Source organism: Enhydra lutris, unplaced genomic scaffold (assembly GCF_002288905.1).
Source record: "Enhydra lutris kenyoni isolate GAN:26980312 unplaced genomic scaffold, ASM228890v2 scaffoldscaffold52, whole genome shotgun sequence".
NCBI lineage: Eukaryota > Metazoa > Chordata > Mammalia > Carnivora > Mustelidae > Enhydra > Enhydra lutris.
In genome coordinates, this window is record NW_019154136.1 from 1,817,600 (window position 1) to 1,845,487 (window position 27,888).

The 27,888-nt window shown below is 42.9% G+C and overlaps 1 protein-coding gene across 4 annotated transcripts in view; it reads right to left on the bottom strand.

Annotated features, from left to right (window-relative positions):
• Positions 1–27,888, bottom strand: part of LOC111157145 (carbonic anhydrase 5B) — a 130,046-nt gene that overhangs the window by 49,831 nt on the left and 52,327 nt on the right. For 2 of the 4 annotated variants that reach the window (XM_022518405.1, XM_022518402.1), the window contains exon 1: positions 4,555–4,609. The exons of the other annotated variants lie outside the window; for them this stretch is intronic. The gene's annotated coding sequence lies outside the window, so the exon portion shown is untranslated. Of the gene's footprint in view, positions 1–4,554; positions 4,610–27,888 lie in introns of those variants that run through there. 4 annotated transcript variants of the gene reach the window in all.

Consider the following 27,888-nt stretch of genomic DNA (forward strand, 5'->3'; position numbering starts at 1 on the left):
TGTGATCTCTCTCTGTCAAATAAATAAATAAAATCTAAAAAAAAAAAAAAATCTATTAAATGCCAGACATTGTTCTAGGATCATTGGGGAGGATAAAACAAAGTCCCTACCCTCGTGGAACTTACATTCTACTGGGGAAGACAGACAATAAACAGCAGTGTAATATGTAAGTCACTCGTATTGACAATCACATTATAATATACTCAGTGAAAAATAGAGCAGGATAAGGTAAATTTGGAGTGCCACTGGGAAAGGGGCACTGCATTTAAAATAAGTTGCTCAAAGGAGGCCTTACAGAGGTGAGATTTGAGCAAAAGACTGAAGGAAATGAAGGAATTAGTAATAGGGCTGTCAGGAGGAAGGGTACTCCAGGAAGAGGGAATTGCCTGTGCAAAGACCCTGAGGTGGGAGAGTGTCTGGCACATACAAGGGGATAGTAAGGAGGCCAGGATGGCAGGAATCGAGTGCACTAGGAGGAGGGTAGTAGGAGAGAAGGTGGAGAGGTCATGGATGCCAGACCATGTAGATTTCTAGGCCACTGTAAAGGTTTTTTTCTCCAACTCAGGGTTTCTCAACCATGACATACTGCCATTTGACCAGGTAACCGTTTGGGGGATGTCCTATACGTTGCAGGATGTTTAGCAGCATCCCTGGCCTCTACCCATTAGATGCCAATGGCACCCTCCCTCCAACTGGGACAACCAAAAATGTCTCCAGATGCCACAGATGTCCCCGGGAAAGGGGAATCACCTCTGACTGGAAACCACTGCTCTAAGCGAAATCGGGACACAGTGGAGTTTTAGCAGCAGAGGGGCGACACCACCTGATTTATATTTTTGAAAGATCACTCAGGCTGCCCTACTGGAAATCAACTGGGATAGGAAGCAAGAAAGCAGCAGGGAAGATCCTTCAGGACAATCCAGGGGCTTGGAACAAAACATGTCATGGCAGAAGTGGTGAGAAGTGGTTCGGCATTGGCTCTATCTTGGAGAATGCCTGTGAGACGTGAAAGAAAGGAGTAAAGGATGGCTAGAAGCTTCTTGGCCTAGTCAACTGGAAGGATGGAGCTGCCGTGAACTGAGATGAGGACCGCACTGTGCAGCCAGGTCCTGGGTGGGACATCCGTAGGTCAGATTTGGGCACGAGAGTGTGAAATGAAATTCCAGTAACCCAAGTGAGACAGTATGAAGCACTGAACCGGAGAGTGACAGCAGTGATGCACCAACGTTCTCTGTATTCAAGAGATGGTCATTTTGATAAAAAAACATAGGATTTAGCACTCAGCTGGAGGTGGGAGAAGGGAAGTAGTTGTTGAAGAAGACCCTGTGATTTTATGGCTGGATGATGCCGGTGGTAGAATGAGGATGAACGCCTGAAGAGAGAAACAAGCTGGCAAAAGGAGCAGGTGGGAAGGGAAAGAGGACAGAGTCTTCCTGCCAATCCTATGGATTGAGGTCCAAGTGGACAGTGAGAGGAAAAGTCTTGAAGAGAGTTCTTTTTTTTTTTTTAAGATTTTATTTATTCATTTGACAGAGACACAGCGAGAAAGAAAAGACAAGCAGGAGGAGTGGGAGAGGGGGAAGCAGGGAGCCTGATCCTGGATTCCAGGATCATGACCCAAGCCGAAGGCAGACACCTAATGACTGAGTCACCCAGGCACCTGCAGAAGAAGAGAGTTCTGATCTGGTGATCAGGAGAGGTCATGAGGCTAGAGAGAGAAGGAAAAGCGCCACCCCCCCCCCGCCCAGGAGTAACAGGTGTATAGAGGGAGCCTGAGAAAATGGAACAAGGAGGCCAAGAGACAGAAGGAGCCATCAAAGACAATCAAGGAAGGAACAGTGCATGGAAGGTCAGCAGTGAGGAAGGTTCCAGGAAAATCCAAATAAACAAAAACTCAAATTAGCTAATGCTAGGCTATAATACCTGTAGCAATACATGAGGTTATCTATGCTAAAGCCTAAAGCCAAACCACTCTGCTACATTAAAATTATAATTTATTGATAGGTGGTTATTTAAATCTACCTATAGATCTCATAAAATCTAAGCTTGTAAAACCACAAATAATGTTTATCAAACATCATACATAACAAAGAACTGCTAGCATACATTACCAAATTTCACAGAAAATCTGTTCTTACTTACGTTTGTCTTGAAGATGGGACCATAGCCTGGATGGGCCCAGGAGCGCTAAGTTTTTTTGTACTATATGCCTTTGCTATCACTACTTATTTATGTATGTCCTTGGCTTTTACTAATATGTCCTTTATCCACTGTTTTGCAGACCAAGAAACGTGTGAAAAAAAGAAAAAATTCTAAACGCCTTTAAAGAATCATTCATAAATTATGTATTCATTGAATGACAAGTAGAGCTAAAACTTGAACAACACAGCTCCATTTATATGTGGGTTTTTTTTCCCAATTGGTACATTACAGTATTATAAATGTATTTTCTCTTCCGTATGATTTTCCTAATCGTATTTTCTTTTCTCTCGTTTACTTTATTGTAAGAATATAGTATGTGATACATATAGCATATAAAATAGGTGTTAATTGACTATGTTATTGGTAAGGCTTTGATCAACGGTAGGCTATTAGAAGTTAAGTCTTTGGGTAATCAAGTTACAGGTAGAATTTCAACTGGGCAGGATGTCAGTGCCCCTAATCCCCGTGCTGTTCAGGGCTCAACTGTAGTTTGAACTCTGCCTGATTAAGCCATTTATACATATGCAAAACAGACAGAAAAAAAAAAAAGTACTCTAACTAAAGGTTACAATTACACTGAAAAAATTCCTTGATTCTCATCAGACTGATCTTTCGTTTTCCGCCCCCTCCTGAGTTCAAAGGAAGCCAGTCTTTTGCAAACCCCTGAAATGTAAATCAGAGGTTATGCTGTCTTGTCCCAACTGGAAAACTGAGCGGCTTCCTCTCACCTACTTCTTCCCCAAGATCATGATCCCAATCCGGGGTTCCCAGAGATTTCAAAATGTATTCCTGGTAGCTGTTTTGTGTGCTGCAATTAAGTGCCCCAGTGCTGCCAATGAGATGAAATTAATGTCCTCTTCCCATCAGATTTCCAAAATATTCAAGCTCACTCATTCACTCACAATTCACTCAGTTTTTACTGAGTCCCAACTGTGAGTGGTCACAACCTTTTGACTGGCTCCAGGGAGAACAGGAAACGTGTGTACAGGCCCAGAGAACGGTGCCCTTGCTGATCTTGGCCTTTCCACGAATTTCAGCCCTGGTTCTGACATAAAAATTACCTGAGAAAGGCCCCAGAGAGCTGAGAGGTTTTCCATGTCCAACATATCTGTGAAGAGTGACCATTTTGAGGGATGTGCAGGGACAGATAAGGGGTAGGGTCTGGAGCAGCTTCCTTCATGAGAAATCTGCGTATTCCTCTCCTTATTCCAGCAAGGTTGTTTTTTTTTTTTTAATTCTTATTTATTTATTTGACAGACAGAGATCACAAGTAGGCAGAGAGGCAGGTGGCGGTTGGCGGGGGTTGGGGGGACTGTTAAGCAGGCTCCCCGGGGAGCAGAGAGCCCGATTGTGGGGCTCCATCCCAGGACCCCGAGATCATGACCTGAGCCAAAGGCAGTGGCTTTAACCCATTGAGCCACCCAGGTGCCCCTCCAGCAAGGTATTTAATAACAAAAAGGAGATGGCCAGATTAGCAGTAAAGGAAGAAGGAGAAGCAGAAAGCAACCTAATTTTCAGAGGCTGGGAGAGAACAAGTTCTAACCGAATTAAGATGTACACATTTACTTGTATTTCTCAAACTTTCCCAGGGACAATACAGGGGAGGGGAAGGCACTTACATTAATATTAAGGAGTTGCCACCAGCCTTAAGGTAGTAGCATTTAATACTGAATGCCGCAAAGACTCGAAACTATCAAAAATATTTGCACTTCAGCTGTTCTCCAGTTCTGGGGCGGGGCACAAAACAAAAAGACCAGAAGTAATTGCAGAATGGGGAAAGCTCAGATTTGTCCACATGACACAGCTGCGATGCTGATCCCCTGCCTTGGAGGTGGTTGTGACTCCGTCCAGACCCTGGTATAGTCGGGGTGGGGGACGGGGGGGGAATACAATCCAGACCCCAGTTAGTCCCAGTTTGCTGCGTCTTGGTTTCCGGAACTGCAATTTCAGATTTTGTAGTCCTTACCCCTGTCTACAGCAAACTGGACTTTCCCGAGCTAATTCACATCCAACCACCCCTGGCAACACTCCTTCCTAGGGAACTGCTCTCACGCCCCACCCCCAAATTCCCGCAGACAGCTGTTTCCCGGCAAGTGCAAGAAGGTGCTGCCATCTGGTTGGTGACTCCCACAGTAGAAGAGGGCTGCGTGGGGTGGGGGGGAAGGGCAATATGCCGTGCCGGGACCCCGGTAATACTCGCAGGACCAACAGCTGTCCGGGCTCTGAGACCTACCAACAGCTGTCCGGGCTCTGAGACCTGGCGTGACGGGGCTGTGTGAGGACGGTCCCGGCCCTCCCTGAGTCGGCCTGCCCCCGCTGTGGCCCTCACTCCAGTCCGCCACCGGCCCTTACCTTAACGTTTCTCCAAAGCACGAAGTTCAGCGGCTAGCTTTAGCCGGGGTACCCGCCGCCAGTGCGCCTGGCCACCGTGGCCACGCCCCGTCTTCGCGCCCACAGCCCAGGCCACGCCCCCTCCAAGCCTCTCCCCGCAAGGCCGGGACCACGCCCCCTCACGTCCTTACGGACCGCCCCGGCTTACGCCCCTCCAGGCCAAGCTGTCTGTGGCCGGTGTCCAGACCTCGCCCCCAGCCCCGTCACAGCCACGCCCCCTCCCCCGGGCCTCGCCTCTGAGCTCCGCCTTGGCCCCGCCTTCCACCTTGGTTACGCCCAAGCGCTCCGCTAAGGCCCGGCTCCTCCCGCAGCGCCAAGTCCCTAGGGCGCCCTCCCACCAGGCGGGTCTTGGCCGCCGGCTTTCGAGGTCGCGTGGGCGGCCCCCCTTGTCTCTAGAGAAACCCTCCCGGGTCTGGGAATTGGGCACTGGCGTCATTTTGTCGGGTGAAATCAGACTGCAGGCTTAAGAGCCTGGTCTAGAGAATGACTTTCCTCAGGTTTTCTCATTTCCAGACATCAAGATTGAATGTACTGAGAACCGGTCACTCAGTAGGGAAATGCAAATATTGGACGAGTCACACAACCGTGTTCCTTCCTGTTATTTTCATGTCCACTTTACCCGAGTTTCTTGGAGCCAGTTTTCACAGCTGAACTCGAATTTGGAACTGCTCCCAGCCAGTTTTCACATCCTCTAAACCAGAATTATGGACCGACGTTCCTTCTAGTCCCTCAGCCAACCTTAAGTGCTAGACAGATGAGCGGAGTAAACAGAACTCCCGTATTTTCTGGTATCTCCTACAGAGGACATTGCTTAGGCACCCAGTGAGCTCTGGCTGTCTAGGGCCTGTGGAGACACGACCACACCAAGACGGAAACTCTGCTTGCAAGCCCTGTGTGTGCCCTAAGATCATTCTGCTGGCTTTCCTCTTTCCACTCTGGGTCCACAAGAGAAATGTGAAGGTTACAACCAGCTTTGCTACCCCTGTGCAGAAATCTCTGATTCATTCATTCAATCCAATTTTTTTTTAGCACCCGCTCCCCCAAAAAAGTAGATAAGCCTCAAGGAGCTTTCAGTCTGAAGTTGTCTTGTCCCAACTTGGGTTTGGATGTGACAAGAAATGATGAGAAAGTTAGGAAAGATGTGGCAATGGGCTGATAGGTGGAAAAGGATTTGGTAAGCACAGGTCTTCTTTTTTTTTTTTTTTTTTTTAAGATTTTATTTATTTGACAGAGAGAGATCACAAGTGGGCAGAGAGGCAAGCAGAGAGAGAGAAAGGAGGAAGCAGGCTCCCTGCAGAGCAGAGAGCCCGATGCGGGACTCGATCCCAGGACCCTGGGATCATGACCTGAGCCGAAGGCAGAGGCTTAACCACTGAGCCACCCAGGTGCCCCAGCACAGGTCTTCTTGATTTGATTAGTGGGAATATTTTAAGGAAGCAAACACAGGAAGTCACTTTTATAGGACTTACTATACTTCTTTACACTATAAATTCTCAATAAATCTTCACTGAATACTTCGCCTTTTCACATGTGCAGAAAGATAACATTTCTTTGTTCCCAGCAATAAGGCTTGCTACATTGATTTCTTCATATGACATCAACACACATTTTGTGATAGCATATTTAGCTACTTTTTCGTTTCTTCCTACCCTCCATTCCATTTCTGGCTGGAAGATAGTGGGAATATTCAAAATGCTGTGCTACAAAGAACACAGAGAAAAGAACAAGTTTAACAGAACAGTGTATTAAGCTCATCCTGACCCGGAGAACCCTGCTTCCTTTATAAAATGTTTCAACTGTCAGTCATTTTTGCCTGAAACACGGACACACAGAAATTGGTCCAAATACAGCCTGTATAAATTACTGAGCTGATTTTTACAGTGAGTTCTCCCTCACCTCCTTCCACTTCTTTCCAATTTGAGGCAGCTTACGAAAATATTGACATTACTGGATGAAACACCTAGCTGAAGGAACCAGGGAAAGGGGAACTTAATACAAGGAGATTAAAGCAGCCAATGATAAGATTAGCATTTAAGTACGCAGGCCACCAGCTTTAGAAGAGTTAAATTGGGATGAAGATTTGCCCAAGCTTTCCAACAGTATTAGAAAAGAGGAAATAGCAACTGTTTTAAGGTTTTCTGGTGTTCTTTTTTTTTTTTAATTTTATTTTTTTTATGTGGCAGAGAGAGAGATCACAAGTAGGCAGAGAGGCAGGCAGAAGAGAGAGAGAGGGAGAAGCAGGCTCCCGGCTGAGCAGAGAGCCCGATGTGGGGCTCGATCCCAGGACCCTGAGATCATGACCTGAGCCAAAGGCAGTGGCTTAACCCACTGAGCCACACAGGCGCCCCGGTTTTCTGGTGTTCTTAAGATGAAAATCAACCTTAGTTTTATTTTTTTAGAAACACAGTTTTTCTTGAATTTCAGTCTTCAGAAAAATCCTGTTTCCTCATATAGCTGATGTGGTGAGCTAAGTGGGAAGTAAGCCTCGTGAGGAGTTAAACACAGGTTCCCTCACTGTGAGCCGTTGGCACAATCACAAAGCACAGTGCATTAAATCAATTTCTGTGAACCATCGAAACTTTTCTGTTCATCCAAGTACACAGGCCCTCCAGGGTTAGCATTTTCATAATCTTTCCCTAAGACGGGAAATGGGTGTCAGCTCACATGTCGGCTTTGAACCATTTGTGGTGCCTGCCTGAATAACTATGCTGAACTCCGTACTTTTCGTCTGGGCACAGAAGGAAAACGTTCTGTGACTGATTAACAATGTCCATCACGGATGCAAGATGGATGAGTGGCTGCGTGCAAAACCAATCCGATAGCTCCAATTTGCAGAAATAGAGGGGTCTGTGCATGTAGAACTTTTGTGTAGTCACTGCAAATGGACAATCCTCGTTGAAGGGCTTTTGATAAATATCCAACAGTAAAGTTCAAGTCATCCTCTCTCAATCTGTCCCACTCACACTAGTCTCCCCTGTTCATTCCTACCTCAGGACATTGCCTTCTTCGCTGTTCCCATTGTTTGGACCACTCACTCGTTTGCCTACATTTACATGACTGGGTGTTGCTCATCATTCAGTTCTGAGCTAAAATGTTGGGTCTTTAGGGCACTTGGGTGGCTCAGTGGGTTAAAGCCTCTGCCTTCAGTTCAGGTCATGATCTTGGGGTCCTGGGATCGAGCCCCGCATCGGGCTCTCTGCTCATCAGGGAGTCTGCTTCCCTTCCTCTCTCTCTGCTTGCCTCTCTGCCTACTTGTGATCTCTGTCTGCCAAATAAATAAATAAAATCTTTTAAAAAAATGTTGTGTCTTTAGAGCTGTCTTTCCTGATAACCATAGGTCAAGTTGTATCCAGAGCCTCTCTACTGAACATAGGGATCACTGGGGTATCATGGTACAGGGCATACTCTGCCTCAGGGATTCTGGAGTGTGACCCGAGAGTCTGCATTTCAAGCAATCTCTCAGGAGATGCAAAACTGGTGTTCCACAAAACACACTTTAAGGGGCTCCTGGGTGGCTCAATGGGTTAAAGCCTCTGCCTTTTGGCTCGGGTCATGAGGGTCATGATCTCAGGGTCCTGGGTCCCTCTCTCTCTGCCTGCCTCTCTGCCTGCCTCTCTGCCTACTTGTGATCTCTGTCAAATAAATAAATAAAATCTTTAAAAACACACACACACTTTAAGTAGCAGCCCCGCCTCTCTACCTCTGTTACATTGTCTGTTTCATTTTCCTTATGGTGTCTCACCACTCAAAATTATGTATTTTCTGGTTTGTATATTGGATTGTCTGTTGGTCGGCTGTTTGCTATAATGTAAATTCCCTAAGACAGGGACTTTGACCGGTTTGTTCAATGTTGTATGCCCAGCACTTAACCCAGTACTGACACCCTGGTAGGGGCTCTGTAAATACTGGTGAATAAATGATATTCGAGGTTCATTGATGCCTTCATCTCTTCAGCTCCTGCTTATTGAATACTTCAGTCACTGCTCATTTATAGACCAGGAAGTAGACAAGAAATGGAAAATGGCAGTGCTCCTGAAGTACCAGTCCAGGAATTGCTGGAACTGGAACCAGGAACTGGTCCAGGCTGAGATAAGATACTTGAGCCAGAATATAAATCTGATATGTCATTAAACATAGTGTTCAGTTAGATGACTTTTTTCCCCCCTAGCAAGGCTTCTTGATGACAGCAGCAATGAGTTGTTTTTTCCTTCCAGGGAAAGAAATTCTGGGGAGAACGAAGATTTTGAGAAATAACCGAGAATTGTGGGAAAGGCAAAGAATTTGGAGAGACAAGATGTGATGGTTAATTTTATGTGTCAGCTTGGCTGGACCATAATGTTTAGATATTCTGTCAACATTGTTCTAGATGTTACTATTAAGATATTTTGTTTTGTTTTTGTTTTGGATGAGATTAACATTTGAATTGGTGGACTTTGAGTAAAGCAGATTACTCTCCATATTGTGGGGAGCCCCATTCAATCAATTGAAAGCCTTAATAGAACAAAGACTGACCTCATCTGGAGGAATTCTGCCAGCCAAATGTTTGGACTCAACTCTACCCTGAGTCCCAGCCTGCAAGCTTACTGCGGATTTTGGACTTAACTCCATAATCATTTGAGCCAATTTCTTAAAATCAATCTCTCTCTCTCTCTCTGTGTGTGTGTGTGTGTGTGTGTGTGTGTTTATTCAGTTTCTCTACAGGACCCTCAGGAATACAACAAGGTATTACAGAAAAGACTGAGAACCGGCCCCTTCACCCCGGCCTTGGCACCTCAGCTCAGTCTTAGTCCTTAGGATATTCCCTTGGCCACTCCTTTGCTCCTTCATGGCAATTCCCATCCCTCTTGAGTCATACCCTCTACTCTGGCTGACCGAACTTTTCTTATCTGAGCCACTACCCACCCCTTCCCTCTGCTACATTCTTCCTGGTCAACACTTGTGCTCCCTCTTGGCCACCACAGTCTGGGAAGTGGCTAGCATTCCCTCTAAGCCATGTCCTTTTCCTTCTTATTGCCACAAACTAAGCCCTCTGATGAATGTGGTGGCCACATGGCTACTGCCAGAGCCATGCCCCCCTGCACATCCGAACAAGCCCCTGTCTCAAAGTGTTTTTGAGACTACCAAGGTACTACCAAGTTACCACAAAGAACCTGGAAAACATACAATTAAAACAGAAAATACATATAACAGAGAATTGTCAGTGAGAATAGAAATATGGGAGAGACAAGAAATTTGGGGGGAGAGAATTGTGGGAAAAACAATGTACTGTGGGAGAGACTGAAAATTCACCCTTTGTACTTGCCCTGCCTCTTCTGCTTTGCCATCTTTGTTTCTTCATGACCACCATGCCTGCCACCCAGCTGCCAACCCGCCTGCCCCACTATGGCCACTCCCGCAGGTGGTTCCGTGGCACCTTGCTATCCATTCACAGACACTCTTTGCTGTGTCATAGCCATGCCCCCTACCTAGGACCCACAGAAAATTATAGGAAACATAAAATTATGGGAGAGAATTTTGGGAGAGACAGACAGTTGTAGGAGAGAATGAAGCATTTTGGGAGAGAACAGAGAATTCTAGGAGAAAACAGAATCGTGGGGGAGAACCTAGATGGAATGATTGTGGGAGAATGTGGAAGACTGGGAGAAAAGAGTCATGAGAGAAAGGAAGGACCGGGAGAGCATGGAGAATGGTTGTGGGAGACCAGAACGTGAGGGAGAAAACAAGAATTGTGGGAGAGACAGGAATTGTGGGGAAAACAAGGTATTTTGTGGGAGAGACAGAGAATTCACCTGCTCCTAAAGTGCCCACCCTCCTACCCATGCCCCTCCTCCATGCCCACGCCCCATTAAATAAAATATTAAAAAAAAAAAAGAATTTCAGGAGGGGCGCCTGGGTGGCTCAGTGGGTTAAAGCCTCTGCCTTCGGTTCAGGTCATGGTCCCAGGGTCCTGGGATCGAGCCCCACATCGAGCTCTCTGCTCAGCAGGGAGCCTGCTTCCTCCTCTCTCTCTGCCTGCCTCTCTGCCTACTTGTGATAAATAAATAAAATCTTTAAAAAAAAAAGAAATAAAAAAAAACACTTTGAGACAAATGGGAATAGAAATACAACACACCAAAATTTATGGGATGCAGTAAAAGTAGTTCTAAGACAGACATTCATAGTGATAAATACCTACATCAAAAAATAAGAAAAATCTCAAACAATCCAACTTTATACCTCAAAGAACTAGAATAAGAACAAATGAAGTCCAAATTTAAAAGGATGAAAGAAATACAAAGATAAGAGAATAAATAAATGAAATAGAGACTATTAAGACAACAGAAAGGATCAATAAAACTAAGAGCTGCTTTGGGAGATTAGTCCAACATGGCAAAGGCGTAGGAGACCTTAGTTTCAACTGGTTCCAGAAATTCAGCTAGACAGCTATCAAATAATTCTGAATACCTATGAACTCAACCGGAGATCTAAGAATCACTGCAACTCTGCCAACAGAAAAGCAGCCGCTTTCTGCAGGGTAGGAGGTGTGGAGAAGTAAATTCAAAGTGATACACGGGAAGATAAACTGCGGGGAAAGGTGGCAGGAGGTGGGGGAGCTCCATAAGCCAGCACCAGAAAGTGATGTAGCAGTGGAGCACAAGATTGGAACTTTTAGAAGTCCAATGAGTAGGGACATCCTGGCCTGAGAGGCGCTCCTATGGCTAAGCAGGGATAGTGTGCTCTAAGGATTCCCAGGGTCACAGGAAGACTGGGGGAGCCTGAGTGTGGCAGAGCTCCCAGGCACTGGAGCTGGAAAGCTGGCTACAATCAGGGAGCCCACAGTGGGCTTTCAGCTCAGGGCTGTCATAAACGAACTGTGGCACAGCTGGGGGACTGCTCTCCGAGCAGGGGCCCAGCAAGCAGCAGAATCAGTGAGACACCCCCCTCCTTCCTCCCTGGGGAGGAGTGGAGCAGTAGCACACTGCGGGAGTCTGCAGGGTTTGGAGACTCGAAACAGGGTCATGTGCCTGAGATAGACATGCTCAGTCACAGGCCAGATGAGCATGGAGTGCAGATGGAGATCTGGGAGACAGGAGTGATGGGCTTCCTTTCTCTGAGGCCACAATGAGGAGTGCCCCCCCCCCTCCGCCGCCCCCGAGCACTCAGCTCTGGGGCTGGAGACTGGGAGGCCGCCATTTTCATTCTCATCCTCTAAAGGTGTGAGGAGGGTGCCTGGGTGGCTCAGTGGGTTAAGCTGCTGCCTTCAGCTCAGGTCACGATCTCAGGGTCCTGGGATCAAGTCCCACGTCGGGCTCCCTGCTCAGCAGGGAGCCTGCTTCCCTCTCTCTCTCTCTCTGCCTGCCTCTCTGTCTACTTGTGATCTCTCTCTGTCAAATAAATAAATAAAATCTTTAAAAAAAAAAAAAGGTGTGAGGAAAGCGTTCAGGAAACAAAAGCCACATAGAGCAAACCAGAGCAGATGACTTAGCCTAACCCTGAGGCAAGGGCAGTATAATTCTGCCTGGAGCAAATACACTTGAGAATCAAAGCAACAGTCCCCTCCCCCAGAAGATCAGCAAGAACATCCTGCCAAGACCAAGTTTACTGATCAGGGAGAACTGCAGAACTCCAGTTCTAGGGGAATATGACATATAGAAATCATGGGGTTTCCATCCCCCCCACACTTCTTTATTCTTTCAATTATAATTTTTTTTCTCTTCCTTTTCTCAACCAATTTCTTATTTTATCAACTCTTTTGTTTAAATCTTTTTAAATTTTTGTTTTTAAAATTACATTCTATCTTTTCATTGTATTTAATTTCATTTTTGTACAAATATAAGTTTTTCTTTCTTTACAATGTTGGGATCTAAGTTTTCTAACAACTGGACCAAAATACACACAGGATCCAGTGTATTGCTCTATTCTGCTCGCCTGTCTGATTATATTCTCTTTTTAAAAAAAATTTTTTTTCTATTTGGGAACTCTTCTGATTTGTTTACTGTCTATTTCTCTGGGGTCATTGTTGCCATTTTATTATTTGGTTCTCTCGATCATCTATTCTTCTCTGGACAGAATGAGAAGATGGAAAAACCCACCTCGAAAAAGAGAACAAGAGGAGTTACTGACTCCTAGGGAACTAATCAGTATGGACATAAGTAAAATGTTGGGACAAGAGTTCAGAATAATGAGTATAGTGTCTTTATAATATAGTGGGGCTTGAGAAAAGCATAGAAGACACTAGAGAATCCCTTTCAGGAAAACTGAAAGAACTAAAATCTAATCAAGTCAAAATCAAAAAGGTTATTAATGAAATGCAATAAAAAATGGAGGCTCTGACTGCTAGGATACATGAGGCAGAAGAGAGAATTAGTGATAGAGAAGACAAAATGACGGAGAATAAAGAAGAGACAAAGAGAGATAAACAACTACTGGACCACAAAATGACGGAGAATAAAGAAGAGACAAAGAGAGATAAACAACTACTGGACCACAAAGGGAGAATTTGAGAGATAAGTGATACCATAAAGTGAAACAGTATTAGAATAATTGGGCTCTCAGAAGAAGAGGGAAGAGAGAGATGGGCAGAAGGTATATTGGAGCAAATTACACAGGCAGAAAACTCTGTGACCTCGACTGTGGCAACTTCTTGCTAGACATGTCTCCAAAGGCAAGGGAAACAATGGTAAAAATGAATTATTGGGACTTCATCAAGATAAAAAGCTTTTGCACAGCAAATGAAGACAACCGACAGAAGGGGAGAAGATCTTTGCAAATGACACATCAGATAAAGGACTAGTATCCAAAATCTATAAAGAATTTATCAAACTCAGCACCCAAAGAGCAAATAATCCAATCAAGAAATAAGCAGAAGACATGAACAGACATTTCTGCAATGAAGACATCCAAATGGCCAACAGACACATGAGAAAAGGCTCAACATTACTTGGCATCAGGGAAACACAAATCAAAACCACAATGAGATACCACCTCCATCAGGCAGAATGGCTAAAATGAACAAGTCAGAAAATGACAGATGTTGGCAAGGATGTGGAGAAAGGGGAACTCTCCTACACTGTTGGTGGGAATGCAAGCTGATGTGGCCACTCTGGGAAACAGCATGGAGGTTCCTCAAAACCGTGAAAATAGAGCTACCCTACAACCCAGCAATTGTACTACTGGGTATTTACCCCAAAGATACAGATGTAGTGATCTGAAGGGGCACCTGAACCCCAATGTTTATAGCAGTAATGTCCACAATAGCCAAACTATGGAAAAAGTCCAGATGTCCATTGGAAAATGAATGGATAAAGAAGATGTGGTATATATGTACAACGGAATACTACTCAGTCATCAAAAAAATGAAATCTTGTTATTTGCAATGACACGGATGCAACTAGAGGGTGTTGTTCAAAGTGAAATAAGTCAATCAGAGAAAGACAATTATCATATGATCTCGCTGATATGTGGAATTTAAGAAACAAAATAGAGGATCATAGAGGAAGAGAGGAAAAAATTAGACAAAATCAGAGAGAGAGAAAAACCATAAGTGACTTTTTTTTAAATTAAAGATTTTATTTATTTGGGGCTCCTGGGTGGCTCAGTGGGTTAAGCCTCTGCCTTCAGCTCAGGTGATGATCTCAGGGTCCTGGGATCGAGCCCTGCATCAGGCTCCCTCTTCAGCAGGGAGCCTGCTTCTTCCTCTCTCTCTGCTTGTCTCTCTGCCTACTTGTGATCTCAATCTCTGTATCAAATAAATAAATAAAATCTTTAAAGAAAAAAAAAAGACTTCATTTATTTGAGAGAGAGAGAGAGAGTGAGAGAGAGAGAGCATGAGAGGGGAGACGGTCAGAGGGAGAAGCAGACGTCCTGCTGAGCAGGGAGCCCAACAAGGGACTTGATCCCGGAACTCCAGGATCATGATCTGAGCTGAAGGCATTTGCTTAACCAACTGAGCCACCCAGGTGCTCCCTGAAAGTGACTCTAAATCATAGGAAACATAAAAAGTGTTGCTAGAGGGTTGCTGGAGGGTTGCTCCTAATGATAGACATTAAGGAGGGCATGTGATGTAATGAGCACTGGGTATTATATAAGACTGATGAATCACTAAAAAAAAAATAAATAACTAAGAGCTGGTTCATTGAAATGATAAACAAATTGACAATCAAGGTAGATTCACCAAGAAAAGAAGAGAGAGGGCTCAAGTAAACAAAATCAGAAATGAGAGGAGACATTACAACTGATACAACAGAAATACAAAGGATCATAAGAGACTACTATGAACAATTATATATCAACAATTTGGATAACAGAATAAATGGATAAATTCCTAGAAACATCCAATCTTCCAAGACTGATGAAGAAGTAGAAAAACTGAACAGATGGACTACTAGTAAAGAGAGTGACTCGTAAACAAATGCTACCTAAAAGACATCAGGCTTCACTGATGAATTCTATCAAATATTCAAAGAAGGATTAATATCTATCCTTCTTAAACTCTTCCAAAATGTTGAAGAGGAGGGAACACTTCCAACCTCATTTTCCAAAGGTAGTATTACCTTGATACCACAACCAGACAAGGAAACCACAAGAAAAGAAAATTACAAGCCATTACATTATTTTTGATGAACATAGATGCAAAAATTCTCAATAAAATTTAACAAACCCAGTTCAAAAGTACATTAAGAAATTATACATCATGAACAAGTGGTATTTATTCCAGGGATGCAAGGATGATTCAACGTCCACAAATCAACAATATGATACACCACATTAACAAAATGAAGAATAAAATCACATGATAATCTCAATTGAAGTTGAAAAAGCATTTGACAAAATTCAGCATTTATTTATGATAAAAACTTGCAACAGGGCGCCTGGGTGGCTCAGCTAGTTAAGCAACTGCCTTTGGCTCAGGTCATGATCCTGGAGACCCGGGATCGAGTCTCGCATTGGGCTCCCTGCTCTGCAGGGAGTCTGCTTCTCCCTCTGACCTTCTCCCTCTCATGCTCTCTCTCCCTCATTCTCTCTCTCTCAAATAAATAAATAAATAAAACCTCAAAAAAAACAACTTGCAACAAAGTGGGTATAAAAGGAACATACCTCAACATAATAAAAACCATATTTGACAAGCCCACAGCTAACATCATACTTAATGGTGAAAAACTGAAAGCTTTTCCTCTAAGATCAGCAATAAGACAAGGATGCCCACTCTCAGCACTTTAATTCAACATGGTATTGGAGATCCTAGCCAGAACTACTAGGCAAGAGAAAGAAATAAGAGGCATCAAAATTAGAAAGGAAGAAGTAGAACCATCACTGTGGATAGCACATTATATATAGAAGATCCTAAAGACTACCAACAAACTGATAAAACTAGTCAATAAATTTAGTAAAGTTGCAGGATACAAAATCAGTATACAAAAATCTGTTGCATTTTTAAACACTAATAATGAACTATCTGAAAGAGAAATTTAAAAGGCAATTTGATACAAGTTATAATTGTATCAAAAAGAATAAAATATCTAGGAATAATTTTAACCAAGGAAGTGAAAGACCTATACACTGAAAACTATGACTGATGAAAGTAACTGAAGAAGACACAAACAAATAAAAAGAGAGTGCCACAGTCAATTAAGCATCTGACTCTTTGTTTCAGCTCAGGTTGTGATCTCAGGGTCATTGGATCCAGCCCTGTGCCAGGCTCCACGCTCAGTGTGGAGTCTGCTTGGGATTCTCTCTCTCTCTCCCTCTACCCCTTCCCCCATATACTCTCTCTGTCACTCTTTTAAATAAATAAATAAATATTTCACAAAACAACAAATAAATAGAACGATATTCCATGCTTATGAATAGGAAGAACTAATATTGTTAAAGTGGCCATACTACCCAAAGCAATCCACAGATTCAATGCAATCCCTACCAAAAGTCTAATGGCATTTTTTACAGAAATAGAATAACCCTAAAATTTGTAAAATCACACAAAAACCCCAAACAGCCAATGCAACCTTGAGAAAGAAAAACAAAGCTGAAAGCATCACATTTACTGATTTTAAACTATATTACAAAGCTATAATAATAACAACAGTACGATATTGACATAAAAATAGACACATTAATCAATGGAACAAGATAGCCCAGAAATAAACATACACATATATGGCCAATTAATTTATGACAAAGGAGCCAAGAATATACAATGGGGAAAGGACAGTCTCTTCAATAAATGGTGTTGGGGAAACTGGACAGACACATGCAAAAGAATGAAACTGGATTACTGCCTCACACCATAGCCAAAAATTCAAAAAGGTTTAAAGACTTGAACTTAAGATCTGAAACCATAAAGTTCCTAGAAGAAAACATAGGAGGTAAGCTCCTTGACATTGGTCTTGGCAATGACTTTTTTTTTTTATGTTTAACATAAATGGACACATCAGGAATCCATTTTATTACATTTTAATCATATGTAATACATAAAATGCCTGTTCATGTGTGTACATACAGATTCTACAATATACGGAAAATGTACTTTAAAATTTCCCACCACACATTTCAAATCCAAACCTAACTCCAGAAGCAAAGGCAACAAAAGCAAGAATAAACAAGTGAGACTATATCAAACTAAAAAACTGCACAGTAAAGGAAATCATCAACAAAATGAAAAGTCAACCTACTGAAAGGAAGAAAATATGTGCAAATCATAATCTGATAAGCAGATAATATCCAGAATATATGAAGAACTCACACAATTCAATTGCAAACAAACAAACAAATAATCTGATTTAAAAATGGGCAGATGTTCTGAATAGACATTTTTCCAAAAAAGAGATACAAATGGCCAATAGGTACATGAAAAGATGCTCAACATCATTTATCATCAGGGAACTGCAAATCAAAACCAAAATGAGATATCACCTCTCCCTGTCAAAATGGCTATTATCAAAAAGACAAGAAATAACAAGTATTGGTGAGGATGTAGAGAAAAGAGAACCCTTGTGCACTGTTGGTGGGAAAGTAAGCTGGTGTAACCACTACGGAAAACAGTATAGAATTCCTCAAAAAAAATTAGAAATAGATGAGATGCCTGGGTGGCTCAGTCAGTTAAGCATCTACCTTCAGCTCAGGTCATGATCCCAGGGTCCTGTAATTAAGTCCTGGAATTAAGTCATGCATTGGATTCCTTGCTCAGGGGGGAGCCTGTTTCTCCCTCTGCCTGACATTCCCCATACTTGTGTGCTGGCTCTCTCTCTCTCTCTCTGTCTCTCTCTGTCTCTCTGACAAATAAATATATTCAATCTGAAAATTAAAAAAAGAAAGAAATAGAACTACCATGTGATCCAGCAATTCCACTTCTGCGTGTTTATCCAAAGAAAATGAAAATACTAATTTTCAAAAAGATAAATGCACTCTATAAATGTCATTGCAGCATACATAGTCGTTCAGTGGTTAAACCCAACCGGTAGATGGGTCATAGAACCATGTTCCATCCAGCCAGTTTCCATGTCCACTAAACCTGTGTTCCTTCTAGCCACGTTTCACTTTCTATAACGTGACCTGGAAAACCTGTTCCTTCCAGCTCCTCAGCTCACAGATGCACGGAGTAAGCAGCAATCCTGTATTTCCTGATGTCTCCTCCCAAGGACCTTTCCTAGGCACCCGGGGTGTTCTGGCTGTCTAGGGCCAGACCTGACCTCACCCCAAGCTTAGATTAAAACTCTGGCCTTAACCTTGTGCTCTGCAATCACTCTGCTAGCCTTGCTCCCTCCATTTACAACTCTGAGTCCAGAAGATTAAAAAAAAAATGAAGAGGTTATATATAACCAATTTTTTTTTTTCCAGCTAGAAACCCTAAGTCAGCCTGCGCTTCCGAGAAATACCTAACATACACCACCAGTCACAGCCCTCCCACTCTGCTTTAGCAGGCCTACCTTACCCTAGAAAATAGGACCTGCTAGCCTTATAAGGAAGTCCTTGGCTTCCTGCCAGTTGTGCTCTCTTCCTGGGCTGCCCCTTCAAACGCTCAGTGAAACTTGCTTTTGCCCGAAATCCTGGGGAATGACGCATGTGAGACACTGTACTCCCCAATCCATGCATTGTTTTCCCTCCAATAAAAAAAACATCAAATTTGTTACTAAACTGTATTATTTTTGTCACTTGACAACAACCACAGGCCTTTTTTATCTGATTAGTAGGAATATTTGGGGCAGAAAAACATAGGAAGCCACATTAGTAGTATTTACTATGGGCCCTTGTACAATAAACTCTCAATAAATCTTCATTGAATGTATATCCTTTTAACTCAGGTAGAGAGCTACTGTTTTTCCTCCATAGTAGCAAGATTTGCTATATATAATTCTTTATATGCCAGCAATAATGATTTTAGGATCACACATCGGTTCTCTTTCCTTCCCACATTCCTCCATTCCCTTTCTGCTTTAAAGATGGTGGCAACATTCATGATGTTGAGCTAGAAGGAACACAGAAAAAAGAACAATTTTCAACAGAACACTTAAATTGAGCTCACTCTGACCCCAAGAACTCTGCCTTATTTACATAAAATGTTTCAAATGTCATTCATTTCTTGCCTTGAAAAATAACAAGAAATGAGGCCAGGGGCGCCTGGGTGGCTCATTTGGTTAGGCCACTGCCTTCAGCTTAGGTCATGATCCCAGAGTTCTGGGATTGAGTCCCGCATGGGGCTCCCAGCTCTATAGGGAGTCTGCTTCTTCCTCTAACCTTCTCCCCTCTCATGCTCTCTCTCACTCACTCTCTGTCTCAAATAAATAAGTAAAATCCTTAAAAAAAAATGAGGCCAAATACAGACTGAGTTACTGAGTTACTTTTCATGTAATTAGCAAGAGCTGACTTCTACAAATGATTTGAGGCAACTTATGAAAACAAAGACGATGCTGGATAAACGAAATAGTTGAAGGAATCAAGAAAAGGGGAGCTTAAAACAAAGAAGTAATGCAGGCAAGTAGACAAGCTGCTAGATTCCTGAACCTTCCCCTTGTGAGCACAGAAGAAAATGTCCTTGTTAAAGGCAGGCCGGAGGGGCGCCTGGGTAGGTCAGTGGGTTTTGCCTCTGCCTTCAGCTCAGGTCATGATCTCAGGGTCCTGGGACTGAGCCCCGCATCCGGCTGTCTGCTCAGCAGGAAGCCTGCTTCCCCGTCTCTCTCTGCCTGCCTCTCTGCCTACTTGTGATCTCTCTCTGTGTGTCAGATAGATAGATAGATAAATAAATAAATAAATAAATAAATAAATAAATAAATAAAAATAAATCTAAAGGCAGGCCAGAGATTTGATTTGTAAAGCTCTGAATGTCCATCAAAAGAGAATGGTAACCATTTTAAGGGTTTCCAGTTTTCATAACATAAAAGCTAGGGTTTTTCTTTGCTTGATTTAGGGAAGTAAAACTTTCTCAATTTTTAGTACCAGGAGAAATCCTGATTTCTTATAAAGATGATGCTGTGAGCTAAGTGGGACCTAAGCGTCATAAGGAATTAACAGGGCTCCCCTTTGCGTAAATCACTGCTACAATCACAAAGCACAACACATTAAACCATGTCCAGACTTTCCTGTTTAAGTAAGCAAAGTACTCCAGTCTGTCCTAATTCAGGATAGCATTTAGATTATTGTTCCCCAGGATGGCAAGGTTTCAACTTGCATTTCAGCTCTGATGCATTCATCGTAGCTGCCTGAGTAACCGTACTGGAAAGTTTTGAGGCTGAGGGAAGGAGAAAGGAAGGACAAAATTTTGTGACTGATTAACACTACAGGATAAGTGAGTGGCTGTAAGCAACAACCTATCCAGTACCTCTGATCTGTAGGAACAGTCTTTGCAGCCTTCCAGAAACAACACTTCTCATTAAAGGGCTGCTGCTAACTATTCATACAGGAGAGTACAAGGTCATTGACGCTAGCCGAGACTTAAGCGCCAAAGCTTTGATACATTAATTCATATGCTTTGTATATCAACTAGGAGGAGGGCAGTTAAAGGTTCTGTTATGAAAATGAGAGCTTCTAGCCAAGGTGGTACATGGCCTGATGCCCCCTCTGCCTCTTTATAAAGGCTGGCAAAAGAAGTACATATGGGCTGGGCTACAGACCTCTGGGTAAACTCCAACAGGCAGCCCAACAGGCAAAGACTGAAAATCCTTCTCTGTGAATGGCTGCAAGAATTTAGCCTCGAAAAGCAGGCATTATGTGCCAAGACCATGAAAAACTTTCCATGTAGTATCTAAGAAGCGGTGTAAATAATTAAACCTCTAGAAGAAAAAATCAGAAGACTCAGTACAGTCTTGCTTTTACTACTAAGCCTCATGATTTACTGGTCTTTATTCATGGGATGAAGGCACACAAGCATGTCATTGAAGCAACTGTTCTTTAAATTCTCACTTTAGGGGACGCCTGGGTGGCTCAGTTGGTTAAGCAGCTGCCTTCGGCTCAGGTCATGATCCCAGCGTCCTGGGATCGAGTCCCACATCGGGCTCCTTGCTCGTCAGGGAGCCTGCTTCTCCCTCTGCCTCTGCCTGCCATTCTGTCTGCCTGTGCTCGCTCTCTCTCCCTCTCTCTCTCTGACAAATAAAAAAAAAAAAAATTTTAAAAAAAAAAAAAAACAAAAACAAAAAACAAAAAAAAATAAATTCTCACTTTAGGAATATAATGTTGGCAAAACTACACTCGGTTTGTCTAATTTTTGTTTCTAAGCGGTAGTGATTCACTTTCACTGAAGTAAGACAATGTTAGCCTGTGAAAAATAAGTCCAAGTTCATCATGGCTATGGCTATAAAATTAACCTATAAAACCTGATGAGCCTTTTGAATATCATAGTTTCATAAGATTTTCTTGTCCTAAAATAGGGCATAAAACATCAGGATGGAGACAACAATATTCCAAAGCCTTTTTTATGACAGATCCTGGAAACTGTTTTTTTTTTTTTTTTCCTTTTTTCTATCTAGGAATGAGAAAAAAAAATGTATTGGGCTTCACAGAAATCAAGTTTATGATTAGGATTAGTTAGTTCAATTATATTCAACAAATATTCATGCGCCATTAGAAACACCAAAAAATGAAACAAAGTCAGTCCCTGCCCTTCAGGAAGTTTCAATTTTGTTGGACACAAAAGTAAATCATGTTGGCAACATCTGCATATGCAAATGTGAAATAAATACTGTGAGAATACAGGAAAAGGAGAGAATACAAAATTGGTAGATTAGACAAGTCAGTCATAAAACCCTACAAAAAAAAGCAAAAAAAGGGAAAGTTTTCTCAAAGGAGTAATTAAGAGAGACCTGGAACAATGGCTAAGATGTTTAAAGGTAAAAAACTCACAGCGTTGAAGTTAAGGAAACTAAGAAGACAAATACAGATAACGGGGGGGGGGGGGGGGGGGGGGGGGGGGGGGGTGAGACAGGGCCCCCTGCAGGGGCCTATAGGTAGGAGGGGTCGGGAGGATGGGGAGGGGACATCAGTGTAGATGCGTGTGAAAAGCCAAGTGGGGTTCAGATCTTAGAGGCCAAGGTGTTCGGATTCCCTGACATGGGCCCCGGGGTGCTGATGAAGATTTCAGTGTAGTGATGACTCCACTGTAAAGGCCAAGAAAGAGGACGACGGAAGGCAGGCACAGCGTTCTGGGACCGAGAGCGATCCACGTCCCCGTCGGACTGGCAGCCACAGGGCCCCGCACAACCAGGGCAGCACCCAGGAGGCTCTTGAGGCAGGAAGGAGAGGGGACAAGAATTCTAGAATGAGTGAATAAAGCAGGAGAAGGGAGAAGGGGACTTTGGAAATGATCTCACAGCGACGTGGACTTCATGCCACTTTTCTCTGGACCTCAGTTACTATGTCCACTTGGAAAGTGACGCCTGGGCTAAAGGATACAGGAGATTCGGTTCAGGTTTACCAATTCGACACTGTTCCATGGTGTTGCAAATGGGGAGCAGACGGGAGACAAGAAGCAAGGGGGTGGAGGCGGCTGCTGGCTAATCTGAGAAGGCCCTCAGAGAATGAACACAGCTGGGAGAAAAACAATAAATAAATGAAACCTCACAAGTGTGGTCTCTGAAGACATCCCAAGAAGGAAAACTTTGTCGGGAAGGCCGTGGGGACGGGGTGGTGGGGCTGGTGGGAGATCAGCCCCACAGTGCTTATCCAGGGACCCTGGAACAAGGTTTGGCTTGGATTGTGGCTTCCAGGGCCACAAGGAAGATGGGAGCCATTTCCGCTGCCTCATGCCTCGCTGTCCTACAGGGCACTCCACCTTTTCATGTCTCTAAGGGTGACATTCACTACACATACGACTAGGAGGTTCTCCTCAGAATATGACATATGACTTATTTATTTGTACTTGCGAACAATAAAAGTAATGATCCCAATTTATCAAGGTGTCAGTGCCAAGTATTCTCCAATAGACCCTAAATTGCTGTTTCTGATATTGGGAAACTAGGAAGGGATATGTGGCTCATTACCCAAAAGCATCTGCACAGTGAAAGTGGCACCATTAGGTTAAAACAGAGTTCCCCAGCCTTGGCACTATTGACATCTAGGGCCAGATAACTCTTTGTTGTGGGGGGCTGTCCTGGGCACTGCAGGAGGATTAGCGACATCCCGTCTCCACCGACCCATCAGAGGGCCACTGAAGTCCCCATCCCTGTCCCCCACAGTTTTAACAACCAGAAACGTCTCCAGAAGTTTCCAGATGTTCTCCGGGGGGCAAAATTGCCCTGATTAACAACCACTGAGTTAAAATAGAATAGGTTTATAGAATACAAGCAAAAATCTTTTATCCCCCTACATATCTTAACCTGATGGTAGCTTAAAGAGGGTAGAATCACTTTTTAAAAAAAAATTTATTTATTTATCTGACACACAGGGAGAGAGAAGGGAAGGGGTCCCCACTGAGCAGAGATGTGGGGCTCGATCCCAGGACCCTGAGATCATGACCCGAGCCGAAGGCAGAGGTTTAACCTACTGAGCCACCCAGGCGCCCCTAGAATCACTTTATTACCTCTCAAAGTATTCTGAAAATATTGGAGTAATTATTATAAACCTCTTGAAATTGTATATTTTATAGATAAATCAATTTCATTCCACTTAAACTACAAAGGATCATATTTGATTAAAAATCTACAACTTCAGGGTGCCTGGATGGCTCAGTCAAGAGAGCATGCAACTCTTTTTTTTTTTTTTTTTAAGATTTGATTTATTTATCTGGCAGAGAGACATCACAAGTAGGCAGAGAGGCAGGCAGAGAGAGAGGAGGAAGCAGGTTCCCTGCTCCCTGCTGAGCAGAGAGCTCAATGCGGGGCTCGATCCCAGGACCCCGGATCATGACCTGAGGTGCCCCGAGAGCATGCAACTCTTGATCTCAGGTTTGTAAGATCGAGCCTCATGTTGCGTGTAGAGATTACTTAAAAATAAAATCTTTTAAAAAAGTCTACAATATCTGTTGTAGAAAATTAGTGAGTGGTCCTAAATATAGTTGAGATGCTAGTTTTAAAAGTGTAGGGTTTTGGGACACCTGGGTGGCTCAGTTGGTTAAGCGGCTGCCTTCGGGTCCTGGGATCAAGTCCTGCATCGGGTTTCTTGCTTTGTGGTCTGGGGGGAGCCTGCTTCTCCCTCTGCCTCCTCTGCCTGCTGCTCCCCCTGCTTGTGCTCTCTCTCTCTCTCTCTCTGACAAATATATAAGTAAAATCTTTTAAAAAAATGTAGGGTTTTTATCTTATAAAAGTTTTCCATATTCAGTGATTGAAGGCTTTACTTGATTTCTTTTAATGTGTCACAGCCAGATACATTTCCCCAAAACCAGTAAAATGTACAGGGGCACTCAGTGGCTCAGTCAGTTGAGCTTCCAACTTTTGGTTTTGGCTTGGGCTATGATCTCATGGGTCATGGGATTGGGCCCCCTGATGGGCTCCTTGCTCAGTGGGGAGTCGGCTTGAAGATTCTCTCCCTCTGCCCCTCCCCCTGTGCTTGCATACTCTCCCTCTCTCAAATAAATAAATCTTTAAAAAATGTTCAGACTACATCATATTTTATTTTATTTTCATGTATTTCCTTTTTAAGTAGGTGCCATGCTCAGCATGGAGCACAATGCAGGGCTTGAACTCATGACCCTGAGATCAAGACCTGAGCTGAGATCAAGAGTTGGATGCCTAACCAACTAAGCCACTCAGGCACCCCAGAGTAAACATCATATTTTAAATGGTTTCACAGTATACTGTAGTAGATTTAGGGGCTATAGGTTTAGTAAATTTCTATTTGTGATAATGAAGTGAAATAATCAGGGTCAAAATTCAGAAGGGACATTGACCCCTATTACTTTTTGTTTGATTGCAAGTAAATGGAATATACATATGGCCGCATGCTTTTACAGCACTGTGAACTTTTGTGTGAATTAAAAGAATGACACGTGTCTTCTTTTCATGAGATCTCATATTTAATTTGCCCTCCAGGGCAGTAACTCAATAGTTATGTATGAGAAACTGCTTTTCAATAGTGTTGTAGAGCATGAAAAAACACGGAGAAATCAATTTCTTTTTCCTGTCTCCGGAGATTTGGTGCCTTCTGTATTGCTCATTGCAACAGTAATCTCAAATTTTTATCTTTGTTCTCTAAACTCTGAATGTTGGAAGTAAATAGTAACATATTCAGAATGATTGAAATTGCTTTATTTGTCATCATTACCATTGTTACTAATAGGTTATTGGCTTCCTATATGTGGAACTGCTGAAATGAGCATTGGATGAAGCAAATTACATAAGATGAGCCCTCTGGAAGTTCACTATTTAAAACTTGTACATACTAAATCTGTGCAAGATATTAAAAATTACAAGAAAGTAAAGACAGTAGGTCGAAAGGCAAGAATCCTAGTATCCAGTTGTTTCCCATCATTTTATTGAGATCTCCATAAAGCTATTTAACAATTCATTTATTTTTAGTACTTTCTTTTTTTAAAAGATTTTATTTATTTGACAGAGACAGAGCACATAAGCAGGGGGAGTGGCAGGCAGAGAGAGGGAGAGGAAGAAGCAGACTTCCCACTGAGCAGGGAGCCCAATGTGGGGCTTGATCCCAGGACCCTGGGATTATGACCTGAGCCGAAGGCAGACACTGAATGACTGAGCCACCCAGGCACCCCTATTTTGAGAACTTTCTATGTAATATGTAACTTGCAGTGTCTCTGGATTTGAAGTCAAGTTATTAACTTAATGGTCTCTCATATTTGTCACTTGAGCTTTTGTCTTTATATTCACCTGACAGGACCTATAAAAGTTGACATTTTTAATCAAGACATTTTGAATCATGACATTTTGAGCTGCACATCTGACAATTTTTGTTGTTATTGTCAAACAAATCCAAACATATGAGCACATTAGCCCATAGCTGGAAATTTGTTTTATCCTGATATAAAAATCTTATTATCTTAAGAAATTGCATATTTCATAGCTCTTTAATATTATGATAAATCTGCTCTAAAACAATATGAAAGTCACCTAAAATGCCTTTATCGTAAAAAAAGAAATTTACTCTAACACCACGGTATTCATTTATGGTTCCTTTTAAAAGAATATTGTTGGATGCTTATTTGATGTTATGAATGAAATATCTTTGGATGTCAGTGGGTAAGTTGTACACACTTCCCCTTATAAATTCTAAAATTAAAAATGCATCAATGTACTTCAGATTAATAGGAATGTTACTGAAAATGGGATATACACATATATACGTTCAGTTAAATTTGAAAAGTGCGTAGAAATTTAGAAAACATTTTTTTCTAAGTAATTACTGGGGTATAGAAAAAATTAAAACTATAACTATTTTGGAAATGAATAATAAGAGATCACTGTACCTCTACACTTATGTCACATGGCCAAAGAAGTGGTCAGAGGAAAATTCACAGCCACAGATGTTTTCATTATTAACTATGGCTAAAAATAAATGAGCTTATTAGTCAACTCAAGAGTTATAAACAGAACAACAAAACAAGTGTAACAACAGAGGAGGGACTTAATAAATGTAAATACGATGGTCAAATCAGAAAACAGAAAGAATAGAAATAAAAATTAATCTAAGAACATGTTTGAAAAAGCAGTAACAAAAATTAGCAAAACTTCTGGCAAGTCTAGTGGAAAATGAGAAAAAGTGTATTCACTAGCAAATACATAAAACACGGCAACAAATGTAGGTATTTGATGGGAAATAGTCTATAAAGCTCATGATAGAGCACAGCGGTCCCGGTCCAAGATGGCGGAGGAGTAGGAGACCTGAGTTTCGTCTGGTGGCAGGAATTCAGCTAGACAGCTACCAAATCGTTCTGAACGCCTGTGAACTCAACCAGAGATCTAAGAAAAGAAGAACGGCAACCCTACAAATAGAAAAGTGACCACTTTCTGCAAGGTGGCAGGTGCGGAGAAGTGACTCTGAGGAGATATACGGGAAGATAAACTGCGGGGCGGGGGAGCCCCCATCAGCCGGCTGCTGGAAAATGATTTAGCAGCGGAACACAAAATCGGAACTTTAGAAGTCGGCTCCAGTGAGGGACATACCTGCCTGAAAGGTGCTCAGATGGCGAGGTGGGGAAGAATCCTAGGTGGGACAGTGTGGTCTCAGGATCTCTGGGGTCGCAGGAAGACTGGGGATGCCCGAGTGAGGCAAAACTCCTGGGCAGCTGAACGGGGAAGCCGGCTGTAGGAGTGGCCTCGCAGCTCGGGGTTGTCATAAACTGCGAACCGTGGCTCGGTCAGGTTGACTGCACTCCAAGCTGGGGCCCAGCAAGCGGCAGAACTGGGGACACCCCCCGCCATCCTCCAGGAGGAAGAGCGTGAGTGAGTCACAGGCCTGATGAGCATGGAGTGCGGACAGAGATCTGGGAGACAGGAGTGATGGGCTGCCTTTCTCTGAGGCCACACTGAGGAGTGGGGGCCCAGAGCACTCAGCTCTGGGGCTGGAGACTGGGAGGCCGGCCATTTTCATTCTCATCCTCTAAAGATGTGAAGAAAGCCCTCAGGGAACAAAAGCCACAGAGAGCAAACCAGAGCAGGTGACTTAGCCTGGCCCCCACGCAAGGGCAGTATAATTCCACCAGGAGCAAATACACTTGAGAATCAAAGCAAAAGGCCCCTCCCCTAGAAGATCAGGAAGAACATCCAGCCAAGATCAAGTTTACTAATCAGTTAGAACTGCAAAACTCCAGTGCTAGGGGAATGCAGCCTATAGAATTCATGGTTTTTTCCCGATTCTTTAGTCCTTCAATTTAAATTTTTCCTCTTTCCTTTTTCAACCAATTTCTTTTTTTCTTAATGGATACATTCTTTTTTT